This window comes from Pan troglodytes, chromosome 1 (assembly GCF_028858775.2).
Source record: "Pan troglodytes isolate AG18354 chromosome 1, NHGRI_mPanTro3-v2.0_pri, whole genome shotgun sequence".
NCBI classification, from domain to species: domain Eukaryota; kingdom Metazoa; phylum Chordata; class Mammalia; order Primates; family Hominidae; genus Pan; species Pan troglodytes.
Genome location: NC_072398.2, coordinates 31,952,739 through 31,978,036, shown reverse-complemented (window position 1 = coordinate 31,978,036; position 25,298 = coordinate 31,952,739). Strand labels below are relative to the sequence as shown.

Below are 25,298 nucleotides of genomic sequence, written 5' to 3'. Positions count from 1 at the left end.
TAAATATTATGATCCCTAAGAAAAACAAACAGTTCTAAAGAGGCTTCCTTAAGAACTCTCCACGTGCATGAATCAAGGTGGTGATGTGGCAGTTTTCTGGGTAATTTGATAAATGTCAACAACCAAACTATTTAAATCCATCCATCAGATGAATACACCACTCTTGAGTTATCTGAACACTTGCCAGGTCACTTTGTTCTACTTAGATATAGCCACTGCCTGAGGAAAAGAAAAAGAAAGAAAAAAACCAAGGTAATCGGGCTTAGGTAGCTCACTGAAAATGCCTGTATTTTCCTTTATCCACCAATGGTCCTCATAAAAGTAGGCAATACATAGAAAGGAGGTATGTTTCAGCAAAGAAACTCATTCTATGCCCCTAGCCAAAGGTTGAGTATCCCTCAAATAATACACAGCTTCTGTGTAAAGAGATGGTATATGATCCCCTCTCATGCTGCCCTTCTCACACCAAATGGTCTAAAATGGCCTCAGAATTCCTGAAGGATGCTAAAACAACCCTTCTGTCTTAACCATCACCCAGCTGAAGAGACCAGAGACATATCCAGGGATCCACTCCATTTCTAAATTCTCACTCCAGGTCCTCTGAAGACAGCTCAGGGCTGATCTGTATCAAATCTGCCCATTCCCTATCCTAGATCCCAGTGCTTGCTAGGTTATCAGAACAATACTACACTGGGGAGGCAGGGCAGTGGGACTCCATTTTTATAATATACTCTATATCCATACCAGTACCACAAGTGTACTGGGCCTTCCAGGGGTCACAGGATTTCACTGGAGTATCCTGTATAGCACTAGACCTAGCAATTGTTGTCTGTATGAAGGATGCTGTGATAAATCTGGAAAACATTACATACCATAGTCCTCTCTCAGATATTTGCAGTACATAATAGTACATACTAGACTCTGAAACATCCTATAGTGAAGAAATCTGTTGAATCCATTGTTTCACAAATGTATTTGTCTACAAGAAAAATCTTCAGACAAAACACTTGTTGACATCTTCCCTCCATAGATTGTGAGTTGGTTCCATGAGGTCAGGAACCATGCCATTTTGGTCATTTCTTTTCCTCAAGTGCTTAACATAGTATTTGATACTTTAATAAATATTTGACAAATTAATGAATATTGTATGGAAGTAGGGTCTCAAAGAACCAGCTTTGTAAAACTATATGATAAAAACCTGGCATATCTATGGAACACCTCAAGTAAGAACAACCTCACTGAACTGGAAGATCACTTTGAATCTATTTAAATCCCAACATGTAAGGCAACATTAAAAATATATTGGTATTTATTATTATCATATGTGGTCAGACAACTTCTTCTTTCCTCTCAAACTATCTTTTCTTAGTATCAAATTAATCTAACTAAATATTTCAAGATGTTTGGTGTCTAGATCCCTGATGCTTGAATTTGCTGTGTATGAGAACCTCTTGAGGGTATTATTGAAATTTCTGAGGCCCAGGGATTCGGTATTTCTAGAGCAGGGCCCAGGGCTCTACATTTTACACAAATAACCCAGGTCACTCTGTCATAGGGTTTTGGATGGAATGCACTCTCAGAAAAGCTGATCAAGAGATATTGTGGTAGAGGAGGCCTGAACTTGTTATCAGAGGCCTAGGTTTGAGTCTCAGCTCTGCATCCAGACTAGTTGTGCGGTCATGGGCAGCAATCTCTAAGCCTCACTTTCCTCTCTGTGGGATTCAAAATATGTTTCTTTACCTACCTACCTAGCTACCTACCTAGCTACCTACCCACCCACCCCATAGCACCATGTAGGAAAAAAGTATCTATAAAACCCTGCCTTGAAGCCTAGCAGATACTTAACACATGTTGTTCAATAAATCAATAAATTTGCAGTTATTTCAACATTCTATAATATTAAATGAATTATATCACACCAAGTGGTACAGTGCAGAAAGGTTTTCTGCTGGTTATTTAGACATAGATAAAATGCCTGAACCAACTGTGCTGTATACACCCATGCCATCAGCCTGGCAAATCCCATAGTACACTTGGCCCATGTTTATGGAAATATTGTTGGCCAAATCATGGTGAGGGTCAAGCTATATGACATTGGTCACAACACATAGAATATTAAAATATTTCTTCTGCTTGGTACCAGATCTTCAAAAAGCAGACTCTTTAATCTTAAGTAGGCAAACAGCAGGAATTAACTTGGCTTGGTATAGACACACCTACAAAGGGAAGGTTCCTGCTAATCGAGTATCCTCATCAATAATAATTAACAATTGTTAAAAAATTAGAGTGCATTGGAATACATGTAATGATAATATGGTACTCTGCATATCCAATTATCTCTCCATTCAAGAGACCTTTCTGGAGCCCACAGTACTCAGGCTAATTGCTATGAACACTGCCCAACTGCATTGCATGAATACTTTGAAAGCATTAGACATTGGACTGATTGTTTCCCAAATTTGTGGCATATTCTGAAGCCTGCCTTTTGAAATAGATGTGATATCACTTATTATTTACCTTTTGTGCATAAAATAAGGAAATAAATTCTATAACTGAAAAATCTTTGCCTAAAAGATTAATTATTAGAGATTTCCAATTACGGGGTGTCAACTATACTCACGGTATATTGATTTATATCCATTTGCTTTTTGTGTTGGTGTTTCTTACTCTTCTGATTTTAAACACTTAATTGTAAATGCTTGTTCAAAGTCTCATTGCTCTGTGATTAATGCTAACAGCAAGAGAACTTTGCAAAGCTAAACTTGTGCCACAATGTTCATTTTCTATGTTTATTATTGCCTTTTGCTTATATGTTTTGGTTATAAGCTATTTTTCGTGCCTGTGTCTTACGTTAGCAGTAACAAACGTGATTAATGACAGGACTTATGCAGGTAAACAGGTGAATAAATCATGCCAAGTTTGGTGACCCCATCAAAAGATGGCCTTGAAAACTCACCTCCAGCTGATGGTTGCCATAAGAGAATGCAGGAGAGCAGCCACAGCATTGCTAGACCTTCCAGTGTTTCAAGAGAAGTCTAATGCATAATAGGTACTCAATAAGTATTTGTTGATTCAATACAGAGATTCAGATTTTCATCTGAAATCTCTGGATTATTTTATTCTAAGCAACATAATGTGGTAAGTAACTGAGAACATGGACTCTTGAATCAGACTGCCTGACTTAAAAACCCAGCTCTGCCACTCATCAGCTATATGACCTCGGGCAAGTTATAGAAAAACTCCCTGCCTCAGTTTTCTAACTTGTAAAATGGGGGAAAATAATAGTACCTACTTTGTGGAACTGTTTCAGTTAATTTTAAAATATTTTTAAAATCTTGGGAGAATATCTGGTAGAATGTAAGAGCTACGTTAAAAAGGAAACACACTAAAGCTTCCATTATTTTAAATAAATATGTCTCATATGTAGAAAATATTTTCACATGTTATTCCTTTTTGTCCCCACAATAACTATCAGATAAAGGCGTTATTCTGCAGATAAGGAAACAGAATTTCCCTTGGGATCCCTCAGGATGTGTTCAGGTGACAGCCACACATGTGCTCGCTGGCCACGCAAGAGCACTGTGCACAGGTACTTAGGCAGTATCCGGGGGTTTGCCCATTAGCACACTCCATAAAATGACAAATGCAGAAATTTGATCCAAGACCTCTAGTGGACAAAATCGGAGGTCTCCAAACCAGTGTCCACCATAAGTCTTCTTACTCAATAACTAATTAAAATAAAATGAAGATCTCATCCAAACCACTGCATTCGTTGTTTTCAATCAATAAATTAATTACCTAAAAGCAACCAATTTAAAATAATAAGCAAAGCCTTTACATTTAATAATGTCCATTGATATCCTTACTCTTTTATTAAGTTTTGTCTTAAAAATGTTTTGCAATGATTTAGTTTCTCTGCTCTCTGACTCCAAGAACTTTCTCTCAGTAACTTTACAAGCATGTCATCTGACTACTGTGGCCTGTGTGTTAGAAACTGCTAAATTAGAAACACCCTGTCAACCTTTTGATTTTCCTGGTTATTGTTGGTTTAAGGCAGCTCCTTAATGTTATTTAAACAGAGGAGACTATGTGAAATTTCTTGGTAGATGAATTTGATAATGATAATTTAAAAAAAAATAACTACTGTCATCCTGAGATAAAAGATCTCATTCATAGGCTAGACACCTTATCTGAATAGCTCAGGACTTCTTCGAAGAAAAAGGTCAATGTAGCCCCACCTGTTTCCTTTTCTTGAACAGCAATAACTTTACATACTCCCTGATAATCTGCATTTGGTAAAGTTGATTGGGCATTAAAGAAGTGTCTTCTCCTTACTTGGGTTTTAAATTTTTGTTTTGTGTTGTGTTTAATCTGAGTCTTTTCATGGATGTGTAATGTCTTTATTGTTAAAAATAACTACTGCTATCTCCTCAGGCGGAGGTAGGAGGATCACTTAAGCCCAGAAGTTGGAGACCAGCCTGGGCCACATAATGAGACCCCAGTCTCAAAAAAATACTACTGGGAATTCATCAAAATTAAAAACTTCTATGAATAACAGAGCACTATCAACAAAGTATTAAAAAACCCCACAGAATAAGAGAAAATACAAATATTTGCAAATCCGATATCTTAGGATTTAATATTCAGAATATATAAAGAACTCTTACAACTCAACAACAAAGAGACAAAAGTCGCAATTTAAAAATCGTCAAGACTCTGAATAGACATTTCTCCAAAGAGAATATACAAATGGTCAATAAGCACATGAAAATATACTTGGCATCATTAGTTACTAGGAAAATACAAATCGAAACAACAGTGAATTACCACTTACACCCACTAGTATGGCTATCAGAAATAAAAGGAAAATAAATGTTGATGAGGAATGGAGAAATTAAATCCCACATACATTTTTAATGGGAATGTAAAATTATGCAGCTGCTGTGGAAAGAAGTATGGTTGGTTCCTAAACAAAGTTGGACCCAAGAGAGCAGAAAACATATGTTTAAACAAAACTTTGTACAAAGGTGTTCACAGCAGCATTATTCATAATAACCACAAAGTGGAAGCAACCCAAATGCCTATCAGCTGATGAATGTGTAAACAAAAGGTGATATATCCATAATATTGAATACTATTCAGCGATAAAGAGGGATGAAGAACTGTCTCATGTTACAATATGGATGAACCTTCATAACAAATGAAGTTATATGAAGATAATAAGCGAAAGAAGCCAGATACAAAAGGCCAAATGTTAAATGATTCCAACTATAAAATGTCCAGAATAGGCAAACCCATAGAGACAGAAAGCAGATTAAGGCTTGACAGTGGCTGAAGGGGAGGGAAGAATGAGGAGTGACTGTTTACAGGATGAGGCTTCCCTTTGGAGTGATAAAAATGTTCTGGATTCAGATGGCGATGAAGGTGGCACATCATGGTGAATGTTGTAAAAAAAAAGCCACTGAATTATATTGCTTAAAATAGTTATAATGATAAATGTGATGTTACGTGAAGTTTACCTCATTATAAAGTAAATATTAACTTGAACCCCCAGCAGAAGAAGCAAAAAGCTTCTTCCTATACAAAATAATTTCACACAATATATCACCCAAATGATTTTAAGGAGTGGAATACTACATCTAGAAGATAGCAGCTGACAAGTTGTCCTTATTCCCTTTATTTCATTGTGCCACTTATCATTTGCCCTTTGATCTTGAATATCATTTTTGGTTTGTCACATTGATAGCAGAAACTGCAACTTTACTTATTTACCTATTTATAGAGAGAGGGGGTCTCACTATGTTGTGCAGACTGGAGTGCAGCAGTGGGATCCCAGCTCACTGCAGCCTTGAACTCTGGAGCTCAAACTATCTTCCTGCCTCAGCCTCCTGAGTAGCTCGGACTACAGGCATGCACCACCATGCCTGGCTAATTTTTCTTTTTCTTTTTTTAGACAAGGGATCTTGCTATGTTGCTCAGGCTGGTCTTGAACTCCTAGCTTCAAGCAATTCTCTCTCCTGGGCCTCCCAAAGAGCTGGGACTGCAGGTGTGAGCCACTGCACTGGTCCCGAAATGTCACCCTTCCTGATGTTACATCTCCACTTCCAAATGTTCACTGTCAATAGTTTAGCTAATTTGGTAATCATCAATTAATGAATATGTGTAGGAGTTTTCTCTCTTCTAAATTACATTAAAATGTTTGATTAAAAATAATTTATTATTAATTATTCTGGTAAGAGGGGGATATAATTTTTCAGAAATCAGTAACTTGAATCTTCTTTTAACTTATATGGGATCAATGAATCAGAAGCAATGATGTATCTGACAGAAAAAATAAAGAACATAGGAGACAAACTAAGTATTCATCAAGCCTTCCTGAAAAAGAACACATACATTTTCTCCCACGAAGAAATGCCTTTTATTGTCATTTTTTTTAACTATTAAGACGTTAGCAATAAAATATAGCTTAAATAAATGGATCAGTAGAATATACTATATTGCCACGAATTTAATTTTTCTGAATTGTAAACTCCCGTCAAACAGGTTGTACAGGTGGATATGTTGAAAACAATCTCATTTAAACACATACTTGTTAAAGCAATTAAAGGCAGATTCAGTTGGATTAGAGAATATAATTCTGAAGAAGTATGCTAAAGTTAAATGAAAAGTTCTGAAAATAAGTTCAGTTGTCCATTAATTGCAAAGGTCCAATTTCCTGAAGCTATGTTAAATACCCAAGCTATGATTTTTAAACACCTCAAAGAAAATTTCTACATAAAAAGGCATGTTTATCTTTTATGACATGTCTATTTAAAGGTTAATATGACCATATTTATTAATGACTAGGTTTATTCCAAATAGCAAAGAAAAAAAAAACAGTGAGCAAGTATTTGAATAATTCAAGTTAAAAAAATATCTTCACTTTGATCTCAAGCATGTGTCTAACTCAGGTGAAAGCAAAGGCAGTTTTAGCTAGAACTACCTGGAGAATTGAAGAGGGAGTAATCCTGTCCCACAGAATCCAAACATATCTGGTTCATGTGTTGTTATTGTAAGGAAATTTGAGAAATACGGCAACTGAAACCAACCTGTTGAAGGTGACCAAGAACTGGATGAAAGTAAATGCTTTTATTTTATGTCAAAATGAAGTGAGATATTGGGGGGCGCAGAAGACTTTGGAGGTTGTATACGTATTCAGTGGTCAACTTCTAAAAATGCTCAGCCAGAATACAGCCCTGAACATATGGCTAATACATAATCGGAGAATTCTATTTCTTCACTTAAGGGGAAAAATTTGAGTTCAAATTGGTGAGACCTAATAGAAAAGTATCAAGTTAATTGAAATTCCTTGTCAAAGAGTCACTTAGTTCTCTCGGTTCTCCCTAATTCCTTCCCTCCTGCCATCTGGATTTCAGGCCTCAGCTCTTTGCCTTGAAATGTGTAAATTTGATGATCAAATAAAATCCTGGAAGGAGACTATACTCAGTTCCTCTAGACACTGACCTCTTAGAAAAAGAAATCCCAATAAGGGAGGGCACAAGATTAGGAAGACCCCATTGCTGGAGCTCTGGAGTTGCTGACCCAAGAAAGATGATGTTGGGGATCAGAGTGGAAAAGGAGGGAGGAAAGGAATTGTTCCAACTTTTAGGAAAAGTTTAGCCGTTGCCTTCATCTGTCCACACTCAGTAATTTTATTTTTTTAATTTTGTAGAGAGGGAGGTCTCACTGTGTTGCTCAGGCTGGTCTCAAACTCCCAGAGTCCAGTGATCCTCCTGCCTTGGCCTCCCAAAGTGCTGGGATTACAGGTGTGTGACACCTTGAGCTAGGCCAATTAATTCTGTATTCTAGTCAAAGATCTAGCTGGGAAAAGGGAGAGGAACAACTGGGATTGGTTCTCAGGCCATTTTAGCACCCAGATGACACAGCCATGCTGGTAGAGAAGGAAGGACGGTGGCTGAGGAATTGCAAGTGGGATTGAGAAAGGTGGGGAATTTCAAGGCTCATAAAGTTATCTTGGTCTGGGATGGTTCAAGCTGATTATCGCATCCCTGGCAACTTAGCAGCCAGTGGCACCACGAAAAACACAATTTAGGAACTGTCAAGAGATTATGCTCTGATTATTGGTAAAATGGTGGCTGCCACTTATAACCATGATCTAAGGTCGGTCGTCTAAGAAAAGCAGGGCCTGTATGCAGATGGGCACAGGTACCCACTTCTGTCCAATTCCACTTGCATGGACACTCTCTTGTTGCCTCTTCTTGGGGGTTACAGGTGCATGGTTACCCCTTCCTTGCCTCTTTTTGGGGGTTACAGGTCACAGATCTGAAGTATTTCTAAGAGGACAATTCCTCTTTCTGCCATTTTCCAGAGTTGCTTGAAAACGAGCTAATTTGGAGGAAATGAAATTTCTTCTTTCTTCACTAACTGATTTGGAAACAAATGGGCCTCTCCGTTCTCTGTCACCACCTCCCTTCCATACCCCGAAAGTTTCTTGTCTAGTTTTGTCTACATGGTGGAAATGTCATCTTTACTCACAAGGAGAAAGAGAACTTGGGGTCCTTCCTATCTAGAGCCCCAGACTGTGAGGAAAGACCCAGGGCTCTAGAGGTCAGGCCACAGAGGCCTAGCGCGGGAAGGACAGGCCAGAAAGGAGCCTGCTGTTGGGAGAGCGAACTAGAAAGCTATGGCCAGCATTGCCGCATAGAGAGCTGAGCGAGTGAGTCTCACAGCCAGAGCAAGTCACTTTCCTAAGCGACGGAAGCTCCCCGTCAAAGGCGGGAAAAGCCCTAATGCTTCACAAAATTCTTGAAAGCGGAATGAATGATTTGGACTACAAACACTATGCTCCCACCGCTACCCAGGAGCCTGGCGCCTAGCGCCCCATCTTCAGGACCCAGAGTTTATGCTAAAGTAAAATTGCCGGAGGTACTGGGAGCCCACGATCGGGCCTTCTCCAACTTTGGCCAATACTTGAGCGACGCGTGTCATAGAAACATTTTGGGGATGGGGTATCTAAATGTGTCTGAGGGTCCTTGGCTAACTAACTCCTTCACTCTCGAAAGTCCTGGGCTTTTCAGACTGAACAAGGTGGAAAGAAAGACAGCTAGCAATGGTGTTTTCCTTCTTTCTTTCTTTCTTTCTTTCTTTCTTTCTTTCTTTCTTTCTTTCTTTCTTTCTTTCTTTCTAACTGTGCTTTTACTTTGAGTCTTTTCCTTCTCTCTTTTCCTCAGTACTTCTGCCTTTCTTACTTTGACCTGTTCTCTCCTTCTTTCCTTCCCTTCCCATTAGGGCTTAGGGCAAAGATCAACAGCTAAGATAAACCCTCAACCAAAGAGCTGAGCGCATTTACTGTTGGGGAATGGGGCTGACAGATACTGAGACATCGCACCTCCAGCACCTGAATTCCAACATTTAGAGGTCAGAGCCACCGGTTTCTGCCTATGAAGATGTACTAAGTTTCGCATCTACCCATATCCCCGAATGTGGCCCAGAGTTAGTGGCAGAAACTTGTTTCTGCTTTTAACTTGGCAGTTGAGTTTTGGAAAGCGGTTTTGGGAGGGCCAGGTTGAGAATCTGGGCAGCTCCGGGCCAGATGTGGGCGCCCCGGATCCTGTCTGAACCAGACTGCTGCCGCAATGTGAGCTCGGGAGGGAACTGGGGATGCGAGCTGGGAACAGACCGCGCTCCAGCCCCCATGGTTTGTGACGGGGAACTTCGGGCGCACACACCCTGGGGAGTAGGTCTCCTCCAAATGGCACCGACACAGACTGGCGCTGGATCTTCTCTCCCTGCTAATCTATCCGCAAAGACCGCCTGGGCACTTTTGGGGGAATGTGGCCAAAAGGGGACTCTAACTGCGACATCTACAGAGGAAGGAGAAACTGGGGGTGCCTAAGAAGTTGATCTCGATGCGCGCAGTGAGGGCACAGGGCCCTGCGCGCCAGAGAAGTGAAGCCAGCGGTCTCCCCTTACTTGTTCTTAATTCCTCCCTACCCCCGCTCTGGCCTCTCATTTTCGGCCTCATGGATCCAAGCCCCGAGGTTATTTTCAGTCACAACTTTCTCCACACCCCGTACCCCCAAAAGTGTACCTCAGCTCAGGCGGGAAAGGGCACTTTGACCCGCCGTGCGCGAGTTTCCAGCCAGCCGCTGCGCGCCTGAGAGAAAGAGCGCCTGGCTGCGGCTCCGAGCGCACAGCTCTTCCCCGCGCGTTTGGCGCCGCTACGCTTCTCTCGCTCCGGGCTGAGGCTCGAGGAACCTCGCCAGCCTGCTGTGGTCCCGTCCCCTTGACGTTTGATTTCTAAAACCGCACAGTCTGCGGCTCTGGCATTTAGAAAAAGAGGACAAGGTCAAGGCCTGTGGACCGACCGCCGCGATCCGCTTGCACTTTTGCTCTCACAGCAAGCGAGTCCTGGCCGCAGCCGCTGGAAAAAGGTGCCGCAGCGCCCAGTTTACCTGGAATTCAGGGACCTGACCCTGACTCTATTTCCGGCTAGTCCCAGCCTCTCCTTCCTCTCCTTTCCCCGCTTTCCGCCCAGGGCGGTTCTGAGATTTTGATTAAGAGAGATCTGTCCCCGCACCGCAGAGGGATGGTGCCAAATGGCCAGGCTTCCTGGGCACTGCGTCCTCATTCCCAGGTCAGAGCTACTGCGAAAGGAAAGGTCTCCATCTGGAAGCACCTCGTCCCCTCCCCCAGCGCGCGGGGCAGCCCTCTAGGGCCAGCTCGGGCACGCGCTTTTCCCCCTCCTCACCCCCTACTCCGCCCAGCCCCGTACAGTTTTATTCTTTATGAAACACACACGCCCACCCCGCCTCCCACGTAAAGGCCAGTCTTGACTCATTTTGCGCCCAGATGCAAACTCAGCTGGAAGTTGAGGGTAGGGCCAAAGAGGTGAGGGGAGGGTAAGAGATACAGCGAAATAGAGAATGAGAAGGGAGAAATCAAAGGGGGAGGAGGTACAAGATAAAGCGTGTGGAGCTGGAGGTTGAAGGGGCAGAGGCGGAGGCCAAGGACTGAGCAAGCGGCGCGCGCGCGGCGGCGGCGGCGGCGGCGGTGTTGGCGGCGGCGGCGGCAGGGCGGCTGCACCTCCTCCCAGCCTTTTCGCCCGCGCGCGCGAAGCGGGGTCAGGCGCGGACTCACATTCACCGACTGCAGAACTGTTTTCTTTGCCACTACCAGAGGGTGTTTCGGGGCTCCCCACGGTCTTCTCCCTGGCTGCTTGCCGCGTGAGAGCAGAAATAAAACAAAACAAATCACGGGACACGACGGAGTCGGGCCGCTGGGTGCCTCCGGGATCGCTCTCACTTTGCACTCGGAAGCGGGCGCGGGGATTCGGGCTGCCGCGTGTAGCCTATAAATAGCAAACTTTTTGACCGAAGCAACTAACAAATAAGAGGAGCAGGCGTGCATTTTGCTCAAGATCCCCCCTTTTCTGGGGACGACCTTACTCCCACCCCCGCCCCCTTTGCAGTAGTTGTGAGGGGATAGATTGGGAGAGAGAGATGAAATTTAATTTTATTAGAATTTACAGTAGTGGTGTTATTTTTTGCGGAAGGGGGTAAGAATCTCGCCATTTATCTGACCTTCTCTACCCACCTACCTTTGCTACCCTTCTCCGCCACCCAACAACTGGCACTGGATGGGAAGGGCAAAGAGCGGAGCTCCCAGGGAGGGTGGCTGTTGAAGACAGGGGGCGGAGGGCGATCCGGAGCCGGGTTTCTCTCTGGGAGTACCGGAGTGAGTGGGAGGGAAAGGGAAAGCAACGCCAGGAGTTGGCGTTTTCTTGAGGTACTGGGACAGGAATTTAGGTAACCCAGAATTTTAGATGGAAGTGCGAAAGGTGAGTGCGGAAGGCACAAAGGAGTTCCTGCAGTGCAGATTTCCTTTCCCAGAAGCGACAATAACCCACTCAGCAACTTTACTTCAACCCTAGGCTCTGGCCTACCGGGAGGGCAAACGCGGGCACCCGGGTCACGTCATCGCTTGCTTGGGGGCGCCAGCTCTAGCGTAAGCCTGAGCTGCGAGATAGCTCCGTGGGGTTTTGCCATGGGGTCTTGCTTACTAATCACCTCGCACGCCCTCACCCCTGTCCCTGGACGCCCTTTTGCTGCACCCGCTCACATCTGCAGACCAACGGATGGGATCTACTTGACTGAGATTCCTGAACACAACTTACTGCCCGCCCTTCCCCTTTCCTTTTGGCCAGGCCGGCTTGTGGGTGGTGATTGGCTCAGTAGGATTTTCATTTTCATTCTAGGTGCTTCCTTAAAAATAAAGCCCCCCGAATATAACAGACACTCGCTCCATACACCAAACTCCCCAGTTCCTGAGGTTGCTACGCTAAATTTATCCTGAATGTCGCACAGAAACCAGGGTCAATAGGACGATCAACACGGATGGGTGTGGGGATTGAGGAAATTGGAGATATTGCAGCTGACGCCAGGTACCGGGAGAGGAGAGTCCGCAGATGCAGGGACGTTGCTCTGCTCCTCTTTGGACGTTCTCTGCCTCGGTGTCAGGCCTGCGAAGTGGGAGTCAAGCCCGTCCCGTGGGCCTAAAGCGGCTAGTAGCTGGGGGGGAGGGGCGGGGAGGGGAGGGGAGGGAGCCGGACAGTGGTGCTTTTTCTTTCCAGTGCCCCACCTCTGCCCAATGCCAGCAGCCCGTACACTCACAAGAGGTCAAACGCCTAACCTCTACTGGTACCCCAAAGGGCAAAAACCAAACAGGGTCCCCCATGCAGTTTATGTAGTGGCGTTGCTGACCCAATCGCGCCTTTCCTAACACCGCTGCCCACCAGTTACCTCCTCCTAAGACGGCTTCCCACTAGTTACCTCCTCTTAAACGCAAAAGTTACTCTGTCCCAGAATCCAGTTTGGAAAGAGTGGAAAAATGCAGAAATACTAAGGGGGCTCAGGCAGTAGCTCCCCCTGCGGGGTGTGCCCACCGCCCATGGCTCCACGCAGGCGTTTGCGCGCGTCTCCCTTTCTAGCCCCCGCGAAGACCGCGCCTGGGGCTCGAGAGCTGACGGACTGCCCTTTCCAGGCTGCCCCAAGGGCCTGGGAGGCTGCGGTACCGCCTGTCGGTCCCGGTCCCCAGCGCGCTTGCCTAAGAGTTCTCAAAGACGGGGTTGGAAGCAGTACAGACGTCCCCGGTTATCGCTGCCGGGCTTGTGCGCCCCACGCCACCTACCTGTCCGGCCTTCCCGCTCCAATTGCTGACCCGTTTAGGGAGCCCGGCCTGGAGCCCGCCGCCTCCAGAGGAGCCCGCCCTCGCCCTCCCCCGCGCGCCTCCGCTCTCCGGGACGCCTGGCCAAATGCGGGGCGGTCTCTCGCGGGCCATTGGCTTGGGCCACCGTTCCGAGTCAGCTCCTAGGATTTCCCCAGGCTTTGCGGCCCTTTTGTGGGTCTAGGCCAGCGCCTCACCTTCCACCCTATTCCATCTCCAGTCCCCTTAGGTGCCCCCGCATCCCTCCTCCAGAGTCCAGGCTTTGAAACTGCAGCAACTCCGCAAAGAAAGCCTTTGGGAAAACCTCCTAGAGGGCCGAATGTGGAGGTCGGGTGGATAGGTGGGTGGGTACTCGCGGCATTTCTCAAGGTTCTGGGTGTTCGTAACTAGGGGAACAGGCCCTAGGGGGGCAGAAATGACAGACGCACTAACAGCGTCTCTGTGGCTGTCTGCAGCGCGAGGTTCACGTCTATTGTTTTATGCCTCCGGGAGAGCTACCCCGCCTGAGAGATCTTTTCAGATCCATCAGTGGAAGAAAAACCCCGGTGATAACGATTATCTCCCGCTCGCGCTATCTCGCCATCGCCCCAATTCATCTCCCTCTGGCTCTAGCCCCTTGGGGAGACGAGGAGGGCGAGGCGCTGGCAGAAGGACCGGCCAAGCCGCTGTCCTCGGATGGAGAGGAGAGGGAGAGGCACGAGGCCACCTCATTCGTCCCTTTCCGCTTCGGGCTGGGGAGACAGGACACGGAGGGTTTCTTTCTCTCTCTGCCAAGCCTCATGCTTCTTTCAAATGATTTTAGTCTGGTGCTACGGTCTATCCATATACATTTCCAATCTCATGGCTCATAAACTATTAGCAAAATGGTTTCATTATTCACCTTCTGTATCCTACAAAAGGGAGAAAAGAAAGGAGCGGGAGGAAGGCACAGTGGGGGCGGGGGACAGTCGTCGGACACTAGTTAACAATGATGCCTCTGGTGTTTAAATCATAGCTCAGACTGCTTTCTTCAAGCCGACACTCAACAAATCTGGTCTGTTTCCAAGGATCTGTAGCCGACCCCTTCTCCCCCTCCCCCTCTCCTCTCTGTCTCTCTCTCTATCCATCACTATCCATCTCTCCTTAATACTTGGTATTCTGGAAGGACTAGATGAATAGCGAGATACTGCAAATCCATTATTTGCTTCATTAGGTGTCATCAATAAGGCACGCCCTTTAGATACGACACACATAATTAATTGGTTAGATTTGCTATCCCTGGCCTCCTTTTGGGTGGTGTTGGTGATGGGATCATGTGGCATCCCTGAAACCAAAACATGTTAAGACAAAAGTCTAGGTTGATAACCAAGAAGTTGACTTAGAGGTCGGTGTGGCCTTAAGGTGCCCAACTCGGCACCAAGTCCTCATCTGGCTTCTGCAAGTGGGGAAGTTGCAATGAACGATGTGTGGGAGTGTGGGTGAATGTGGGCGTGCATAGGAGCGCCTGCCCCTGTGAATGTGTATAGGCAGGAGAATGAGGCGGGTTGGGCCGGGGGGTGCTAACAGATTTCAGAGAGAGGGAAGATGCAGTCAACAGCTCTTACTCAAGGTCTTTGGTGGATTCTGAGAAGTGTAACACACACACATACATACACACAGTCAACCCAAATGAAAACACAAATAGAAGCAAAGTGACACATGGAGGCCTGAGAACCTAGGGCAAAGGGCTAAATAAGGCAGAAAACTGCGGGCAGGCGGGAGCTGGCAGATGCAGCCTTGGGCCAGTGGAACCTGGACCTGCTCCTCCGATGAGGTCGATGATGATATTAGGTGTCTCCGCGAATACTGTTACTTTTCATATAAATATTTTTAAATCTAGAATGACTATCACTCCCCCTCCAATACATACGTACTCTTCCCCTGAACTTTTTGAAAATATAAAGGACGCTAGGCAAGTGAGCTTGCGGTAATTATCCCTGGATAGAGAAACCAATCTGGCTGGGAGAGGCCCCTCTGCAATTGCCGGCGGCGGCGGCGGTGCGCGGGCCCGCGCAGAGGCCGGGGACTTCGGGCGCTTGCTAGGTCACCGCGCCGCGCGACCGCCGCTCGCCGGCTATTTAATATACATGGGGTGGGAACGGAGGGAAGCGGATCTCCGAGCCTGCCTGTCCTGCAGAAAAAAAAAAATCAATTTGCTATTTATTTTTGAAATATATAGATTTAGGGAATTTTTTTTTTCCAGCCCGACCCCCTTCAAGAATGGCGGCCCACATTTAATTACGTCTTTTAATGACTTTTCCCTTATTTGCCATCGCTATTCCACGTTAAGGGCGGGGGCGGGGTGGAGTTTCTTTGGGGGGTTTTCAATTCTGGTATCTTCAAAAAGATTTGCCTTATGTGTTAATTGCATGCTGTTAAGCACATCTGGGACTGTGTGCTGACCAACTCAGACCAACTTTTAATTAACACATTGACCCGGAGAAGAAGCAGCCGCCCAGCCTCCCCCTCTAAATATGTATATTAGCCACGCGGAGGCGGCTCGGCCCGCGCCGCCAGATGCAAGCGAGGAATTGCCTGCGTCGAGGGGCGGGAGGGGGTGCAAATTGCAACCGTTCTCTCTCTTTCTGTGAGCGTTTTTTCTCGCCTCACCTCTAGGAAAACAACAAAGAAAAAGAGTAAATGACCGGCTCCTGAATCAGGCTTCTTACATCCTTTAGGCGTGACTTGACCTCAGGCAGGGGGCTTGGAGGAATGGGAGGGAAGGCCTGCTAGAGCTATTTTCTAACCAACCTGCCTTGGGCCTGAGTGACGACTCCAGCCTGGGCTCTTGGAGTGGACCGAATTCTACTAATGAATATGGGAATGCCCTAGGATCCTGGTGGAAGGAGAGAACGAGCCACTGATTGCCTTTTGCGGTTCTGCTCTTCCTCCTTCCAACCTCCTCGCCTTTGCCGGAGGCTCTCCGAGGCTAAGCCACAAACTCTAGGGCTCCGGGTCCCAGAAAAAGGAATACTTGTGTTCCCCCCTCCCCCACCCCTTCGCCGTATCCCTGCTTGGAGCACGCTGTAGTCAAGATAGGGTAACGGAAATGAGTGTCTATTTTTAGGACTCCAGGCCCTTTCCCAGAGGTCTAGGCTATTCAGGGGTGATATTTAGCAAAGGCTAGTCAAACTCAGGTTGGAGGGATAAATAAACCTGGAGCACAGCAGAGATGATGCCGCCTGCAGATATGCAATTTCACCCTAAGTAATTTCATTCAGGATTGATGGCGTTTCACTGGAGTGATGCCTTCAAAGTGAGTGCCTAGCTTGCTTCCCTGTAGAGCACAAATGCGGGTTAATCCCCAAATACGTACTCATTTTCTCTTTTCGCATCTAATCTCAACTGCCTCGCTCTTCTAAGTGCTTAGCTTCTGCACACAAGCCTATAAAAAAATGTCAGAGTGGTATTCCTTCTCCCAGCCATAAAGAAGTTGGAGTGAATCACTCCCAAGTCACCATTTAACGTCCCCTCCAGGTAACAGTTGAAGTTTCCTGTTTGACATTTTTCATTCCCCAATACAGAACTTTTCAATAAATAAGCAGTGCTAGCGTGAGGAGAAGCCTATGTCACAATAAATTCACAGCTATGTGCTCTAACTATGTCGATGCTTTGGAAAATTTAATGTGACAAGATTGCTCCCCAAATTCCTTCCACCTCTTTTTTTCCTTATTCTTATTCTCCTTTTTTTGTCCTTCTCTTGAGTCTACTTTTCCTACCCACTTATCAGAGAATCTGCAAAATTTGAGACTAAAAGAATAGAAAAGATAAAGACAAGAAAACAAAGTTCTATTACTCAGTATTCCTCTCAGCTCCTCCACATCTTTTTATATTCAGATAAAGGTGTAATCAACCTATATCTTTAGACAGGGAAAAACCAATCAGCTGGTAAATTACAATGTCCCTTTGCAAAGATAAGGCCTTTGGAAAGTTAGCACAAGTATCACCCAAACCCAGCTTTATTTTGAGTTTTAGTGGGCCACAGCTACTTATTTCAGCTCACAAATTGATCTGCAAAATTGGAGCCCACACCTGATATCCAGGGGAAAACAAGAGTTGGTAACTCCAGTTGATTCTTCTTTTGATTTACTCTGCCTGGTAAGATGTATGCTGGAGTGTTCTGATAAGAAAAAGGAAAAAAAAAAAGGAGTCAGCAGTTTGTTTCGGAAACTCTTTTATTGCTGAATATGGTTGCAGGTTTAAACTGAAGAATGTGTTTCTGCTGGGGACATTTGCATGACACATCCATATGCATTAGCAGCTGCACGGTGTTATATCATCAGTTCCTGTGAGCATTTATCTTTTTTTCTCCCTTCTGTCTTTCTCAAAGGAAGTAGGTAAGTGGCTTATAGGAAAACCATATAGACTTTAAAGATGTGTAAATCTTCCTGTTTCCTTCAGGCCCTCAGCACCTAAGTGGCCTGTAACAACCTATTTCTTTGGAAGATTTTGGAATATTTGAAGTAACTAGCCTCCCTGGTTACTTTTTAAAATTAAAATAATGAATTAACAGTGTATGAAATATAATAAAATAATTATCTAGAGAAAGAGGCCTTGATGATTCAACTCTGTAGTCAAAAAAAGACACTGTCATCAATGTCCTTCTGATTTGTTTAGAGACATTCCAGAGGAACTTTTCATTAGATAATTCTTTATGCCATCAGTCTTCACTTTTTGATACTTGATGGAGGTAATACATTTGAAGGAAGGTAGCTAAGACCTTGGCATGTCGGCATGTAGTGATGATGTCAGAGAGCACAACAGCAGTTCTGGAAGATGTTTGCTTTCCCAGACATTGTATGATGGTACAGGGGCCATTGTCTAACATCCACAGCAATTGTCTGCCCTGAATCCTACCAATACTGTATTTCATGTGTCTGATTCTCTGAGAATTCCAGTGGTCTGTAAGCCACAGGAACTACAATGTCAAATTGGAATCAGAAAAAAACTTCAATTATTATTTTGTCTGACTCAGTTCAGTCACTCAGGGCATTTTTTTTTTTAAAAAAAGAAAACTGTGCATTTTAACATTGGGGTAACTAGGAAGTATTTGGACTCAAAACCAAGAGATATAGCATAAGTACATTTTTTGAAATCACTTCTCATTTGTGGTCAAAGTCAATGTTTCATGGAATTATTTGCAAATAATCTGAATCATCCTCAGATGTTTCTAGTAAGTCAAATTCAAAGTGTGGGTATATTGCAAAGTGAAACAAAAACCTTACACACGCACACACACAAGCAAACAAAAAGATAACCCTTACCAGGAATTATGATGACTAACAAGATATGCTAGTAAAGATATGGGTTTTCATCCATGTTGTAGTGTTTTGGGCACAAAAAAAGGTATTTAGAAAAAAATGAAATGACAATAATTAGTAAAATAGTGCCATCCATTTTTTTCTAACATACTTGGAACTAATAGGCACTATTGCACAAATGTGCATGTGCAATGACACATAAATATGCGTGAGTCTAAATAATAATCTATTTTAATGTCTTGTTTCCAGATGTTTGCAAATACTACCAGTACATTGAATTGACCTAACCAAAAAGTAGCTAAGATCTCTGCCATTTAATTAAATCCTAGGTGTTTTACATATCACATGGAACAACTTTCTCTTGCCCTCCATTACACAAAAGGTTTTTGGCAAAAAACAACAAACAAACAAACAAAAAAACCTCTTTAACTTTAAAACAGTAATTCAGTATAATATGGGTGAAAGTAAAAACTGTTATTTGATATTATATAATGGAAAATATTACCAACTTCAGTATTTTACTCAACTATTTCAGTGATAATTAGAACATCCAATTGTTGGGGCTAGCTAGCTTAGCTGTTCAGATTAGAACATGGTCCAGAATTGATCCTGTGGTTAATTGTGCCTGTACTTGAGAGTCACATACTGCATCCCTTAATCCAATCAGCCCTGGACACTTGTGTGCCAGAGGTGATTGGAGGGCCAACCAAGAATGTAGATGAATCTGCACATGTCAAAGAAAAACCTTATTTTAAAAAGAACATATGTTACTTGCAGCATTAAATACAGAAGAGAGGGAGTATATGTTTGCAATTCAAATGAAATCTTTTGGGCAAAATTTATGAGAGAGCAGAAAAAGGGAGCAAAGAATACCTAATTGAGGCTACAAAGAGAGCTTAGGCATGATGAAGAAAACTACTATACCTACTTTGATATTGGTATATAATTTAAAACTTTTATAGATAGGGTGCTACTACTTCAAAGTATATCCATTTTATCTTTTTAAGGTAAAGAGAAGATTTGTTTGTTTGCATGCTTTGAGTTTGGATATTGATATTACACATTTCTGGAAGTACTAATGGTATCAGTAAACTTAGGATATGGGAGATCTGAAGGAGTTACATGTTTGCTTATTCATTTATCTCTTGGTTATGCTTGCAGAATAATTCTATTTCTCTCTCAAAGACTTTCTTTGTTATGGGTCATAATATCATAGCCTCTTTGAAATATGATGGCTAACAAAGATAAAACATAGACCATTACAACTCATCATCCTTGGTTCAGCAGATACAAATCAAAAACAGAGAGAAGCTTTGTTAAGTCAGTACTTAATTCTATGGCCATTTATTCATACTCATTTCCAAGAGAGAAGCTTTGTTAAGTCAGTACTTAATTCTATGGCCATTTATTCATACTCATTTCCAAGAACTATGAGCTAGGTAATGTCTGTGCAAATGCCAATGATTGCAGTCTGGAAAGTAAGTAGCTTAGAAGTCACCACTCTATCCTAACAACAAGTTTAAAAAAAAAACAAAAACTGATCGGACTGAAAAATCTACAAATCTTCTTAGATCTGCCAGAGAAATGAAGTCATAGGGCAAACAACTGTCCCCAAAATTGGAGAGACATACAGGCAGTTAAGAGAATCATAACTTACTGGAGCAGGTACTTAGGAGTAGAAACCTCTGTAGGAACCAGTGCCAGGGTAGAAAAACCTAAACTGTAATTGACAAATTGCTGGAGGCTCAATGTGGACAAATCTGAGAGTTAAAGACTCCAAAAATCTCATTCGTAGGTTGGCCCCTACATTTTTTTCTGTTCCTCCTCCTGGAACTCTACCAGGTTCTCACAGTGAATATCTGAGAAAAATCCCCTTGTATGTTCAGCAGGGAGAAAGGAAAAGGAACCATTTTGAAATACTTCAGAGCATTCTGTTTTTCTGAACAAGGCCTAACCTCAGGAGAAGCTATTTTTCCAGAGCCTTATTAGGGTTTTATCAGAGCCTAGTCTACTTGGAGGAAGGGCAACGCCCAACTCCAGTGATCACTAGCCATTGCGTCCAACATAGGGAGTGGTGACAGAGAGGCACTGGTGAAGCTCATAGCCCAGAGACACAGGTTGACCAAAAGACTAGGGCCTAATCATAGGACTATAGAACACTTCCCTTCCCCTACGCCTTGTCACCACATTACTAAAGGCCTATTTATTTTAGTTGCCTTTACCCGGTACATCATGTTCACCTTTTAACGAAAAAATTACAAGGTATACTAAAAGGCAAAAAAGTTTGAAGAGACCGAATGGGCATGAGAAGGAGTCAGATATGACAGGAAGATTGGGATTTTCAGACCAGGATTTTTTTTTTTAATAAGATGAATATGCTAAAGGCTTTAATAGAAAAAGTAGAAAATATGCAAGAACAGATGGACAATGCAAGCAGAAGTATGGAAATTTTAAGAAAGAAACAAAAAAATGCTAGAGATCAAAAACACTGTAGATGAAATGAAGAATACCTTTGATGGGCGCATTAGTAAACTGGACACAGCTGAGAAAAAAAACCGTGAGCCTGAGGCTATGTCAATAGAAACTTCCAAAACTGAAAAGCAAAGAGTAAAAGTCTGAAATAAAAAACGGCATTTCTAAGAAATGTGGGAAAACTGCAGAAGATGTAACATACACACACTGGGAATACCTGAAGCACAAGAAAGGAACAGAAGCAACATTTGAAGCAATAATGACAGAATTTTTCCAAATTAGTATCAGACACCAAATCACAGATACAGGAAGCTTGGAGAACTCCAAACAGGATAAACGCCAAAAATCCCCCAAACTATGTGTAGCCATATCATATTAAAACTCTAGAAAATCAAAGATAAAGAAGAAATCTTTAAATATGGCAGAGAAGAAAAAGATGTTACCTATAGAGGAGCAAATATCTGAATTGCATCCAATTTCTCCTCAGAAATCACACAATCAAGAAAAGAATGGAGTAAAATTTTTAAAGTATTGAGAGAAAAAACTCTAAGACATGTAATTTTATACCCTGTGAAATTATTCTTCAGAAGTGAAGGAGAAATAGACAACTTCTCAAAAAAAAAATTAAGTGACTTTGTTACCAGTAGACGTGCCTTGCAATAAATCTTTTTAAAAGTTCATCAGAAAAAAATATGATATAGGTAAAAAATGTGGATCTACATAAAGAAAGACAGACCATCAGAGAAAAAATAAGGTAACACAAAAGCTTTTATTTTGTTACTTTTTAATTGATTAAAGAAATAACAGTTTGTGCAAAATAATAATAGCAACAATGTATTTTATCATTTATACATATATATATCGGCTTATGTATGTGTACGTATTTGGGAAATAAATGGCAGCAATAATACTAGACATGAGAAGGAGGAATAGAAATATTTTATTATAAAGTACTGATATTACCTGTGAAGTAGAAAACATTATTTAGAAGTAGGCTTGGATTACTTATAAATGTATATTGCAAATTCTAAGTCAACCACTAAAAAAAAAATGATAAAAAAGTAGTTTAGCTGATATGCTAAGAGAGAAGAGAAATTATAATAATGTAAAATGCTCATTTAAAAATCTCAAAAGGCAAAATAGAGTGGAAGACAAAATTGGAACAAAGAACAAGTGTAACAAATAGAAAACAGTAACAAATGTAGTAGATATTTTAGTCCAAGTATATCAATAACCACTTTGAACATCGATAGTCTAAATGCACCAATTTAATGACAGACATTGTCAGAAGTAATCAAAACAGAAGACCTGACTATATGTTGTCTATGAGATACTTACTTTAAATATAAAGAAACATATAGATCAAAAGTAAAGAGATCAAGAAAGATATATCCTGTTAACCCTAATCCAAAGAAGGTGAAGGGAGCTATATTAATTTCAGACAGAGCTGACTTCAGAGTAAGGAAATTTATCAGAGTTAAAGAGGGGCATTACATAATGATGTAATACTCCAAGAAGACATAGCATATTTGATGCATGCACCCAGCAACAGAGCATCAAATATGTAAAGCACAAACTGATAGAACTCCAAGGATAAATATATCAATCTATTATTAGATTGAGTTGGAGACTTAAAACATCCCTAGCAGAAATGGACAGATCCAGCAGGCACAAAATCAGTTAAGGACATAGCTGGACTCAACAGCATCACCAATCAACTGAACATAATTGACATCTATACATGACATTGTCCGAGAACAGCAGTTTACACATTCTTCTCAAGCTCACATGGAACATTCACCAAGATAGAACGCATTCTAAGCCATAAAACACACCTTAATAAATTTAAAAGAATAGAAATCATACAATGTCTGCTCTCAGATCACAGTGGAATTAAACTACCAATGATTAACAGCTGGAAAGTCCCCAGATACTTGCAGATTAAAAGCACACTTTTAAGTGTGGGTTGAAAAAAAGAGAAGTCTCAAAAGAACTTAAAAAATATTTTGAATTAAATGAAAATGAAAATACAAAATATCAAAATGGAAACATTGAAATATTAATGTTTGTGAGATGCAGGGAAAATAGTGCTTAAAGGAAAATTTATAGCATCCTTAGAGAAAAATTTATAGCATTGAATGCATATACTAGAAAAAAAGAAAGATCTAAAGTAAACAATCTAAGCTTCTAACTTTGGAAAGTAGAATATGAAGAGTAAATTAAATTCAGTGTAAAGAGAAAAAAAGAAATAACTGAAATTAGAGCATAAAACAATGAAATTAAAAACAGGAAATCATAGAGAAAATCAACAAAACCATTAGCTATTTTTTAAAAGATCAATATAATTGATAAGACTTTAGTCAAGCTATCTATGAAAAAACATGGAAGACACAAGTTACTAATATCAGTAATGAAAGAGGGAGCATCACTATATATCTTATGAACATTAAAAGGATAATAGTGAAATATTATGAACAATTGCATTTCTGTAAATTTGATAACTTAGGTGAAATGGACCAATTCCTTGAAGGACACAAGCTGCCAAAACTCACATGAAAAGAAATAGACAACTTGAATAGGTCTATATTTATTAAAGAAATTTAATCAGTAATTAATCTTCTCAACAGAATGAAATGTATTTGGTGGATTCTACCAAACATTTAAGGAAGAAATTATACCAATTTTCTACAATGTCTTCCAAAAAATAGTAACAAAGAGATTATTTTCTGATTCATTTTATTAGACCAGCATTACTCTAATATCAAAAGTGGATAAAGACATAACAAGAAATGACAACTACAGACCACATATCTCTCATGAACATATATGCAGAAATCCTAAACAAAATATTAGCAAATATAATTCAAAAATATATAAAAATAATTATCAACCACAACCGAGGGGATTTATCCCAGGTATACAAGGCTGGTTCAATATTCAAAAAAAACAATTAATGTAACTTATTATATCAACAGACTAAAAAAGAAAAATCACATAATCATATAAATAGATGCATTTGACAAACCCAACATTCACGTATGCTAAAATTCTCAGCAAACTGGGACTAGAGGGGAAATTTCTCCACTTGATAAAGAACATTTACAAAAAACCTACAGCTAAAATTATAATAATAATGAAAAACTTGAAGTTTTCCCAGTAAGTTTAAGAACAAGGGGAGGATGTCCCCTCTCACCACTGCCTTTCAACATTATCCTAGAAGTCCTAGCTAATGCAATAAGACAAGAAAAGGAAATAAGAAATAAACTGATTGGGGAGGAAAAAGTAAAAGCTTTGTTCTCAGACAGCACAATTGCTTATGTAGAAAATCTGAAAGAGTCAACAACAACAACGAAACCTCCTGGATCTAATAAGCAATTATAACAAGGTTGCTAGATCCAAGGTTAATATACAAAAGCCAAGCACATTCCTATATAGTAGCAATGAGCAAATGGAATTGGAAATTAAAAACGTATTACCATTTATATTAGATAGAAAAACTGAAATGTTTACATATAAATCTAACAAAACATATACAAAATCTAAATGAGAAAAACTACAAGACTAAAGAAAGGTATCAAATAAATATATAAATGAAGAGACATGGATACAAAGACACAATATTGTCAGTATGTCAGTTTTTCCCAACTTGATCTATAGATTTATTGTAATCCCAGCAAGTTTTCTCAATAAAATCCCAGTAAGTTATTCTGTAGATATTGACAAACTGATTCTGAAGTTTATATGGAAGGCAAAAGACCCAGAATGGCCAACTCAATATTGAAGAAGAAGAACAAAGTCAGAGGGCTGACATTAGTCAAATTTGAGACTTACTATAAAGCTACAGTAATCAAGACAATGTGGCATTAGTGAAAGAACAGACAAATAAATCAGTGGAACAGAATGGAGAGCCAAGAAATAGGCTTACACAAATGGAGTCAAGTCATCTTTGAAAAAGGAGCAAGGCAGTAGAATGAAGCAAAGATAGTATTTTCAACAAATGATGCTAGAACAACTAGATATTCACATGCAAAAAAAAAAAAAAAAGAATCTAGACACAGATTTCACACCCTTCACAGAAATTACCACAAAATAGATCATAGATCTAAATGAAAATCACAAAACTCTGAAACTCCTAAAAGATAACACAGGAGAAAACCTAGTTGACATTTCATATGGTGGTGACTTTTCAGATACAGCCCCAAAGGCAGGATCCATGAGAGAAACAATTAATAAGCTGGACCTCATTAAAATTAAAAACTTCTGCTCTGTGAAAACAATATAAAGTGAATGAGAAAAACAGCTACAGAATGGAAGAAAATATTT

At 41.6% G+C, this 25,298-nt stretch overlaps 1 protein-coding gene across 10 annotated transcripts in view; it reads right to left on the bottom strand.

The window, feature by feature from the left end:
* ESRRG (estrogen related receptor gamma) overlaps window positions 1-13,336 on the bottom strand; it is a 640,701-nt gene extending 627,365 nt beyond the window's left edge. For 2 of the 10 annotated variants that reach the window (XM_063791925.1, XM_063791978.1), the window contains exon 1: window positions 13,189-13,319. The gene's annotated coding sequence lies outside the window, so the exon portion shown is untranslated. Of the gene's footprint in view, window positions 1-11,139; window positions 12,550-13,188 lie in introns of those variants that run through there. The other 8 variants (XM_063791977.1, XM_063792004.1, XM_063791932.1 and 5 more) reach the window with 6 other exon arrangements.
* Between the last annotated feature and the right edge of the window lie 11,962 nt (window positions 13,337-25,298).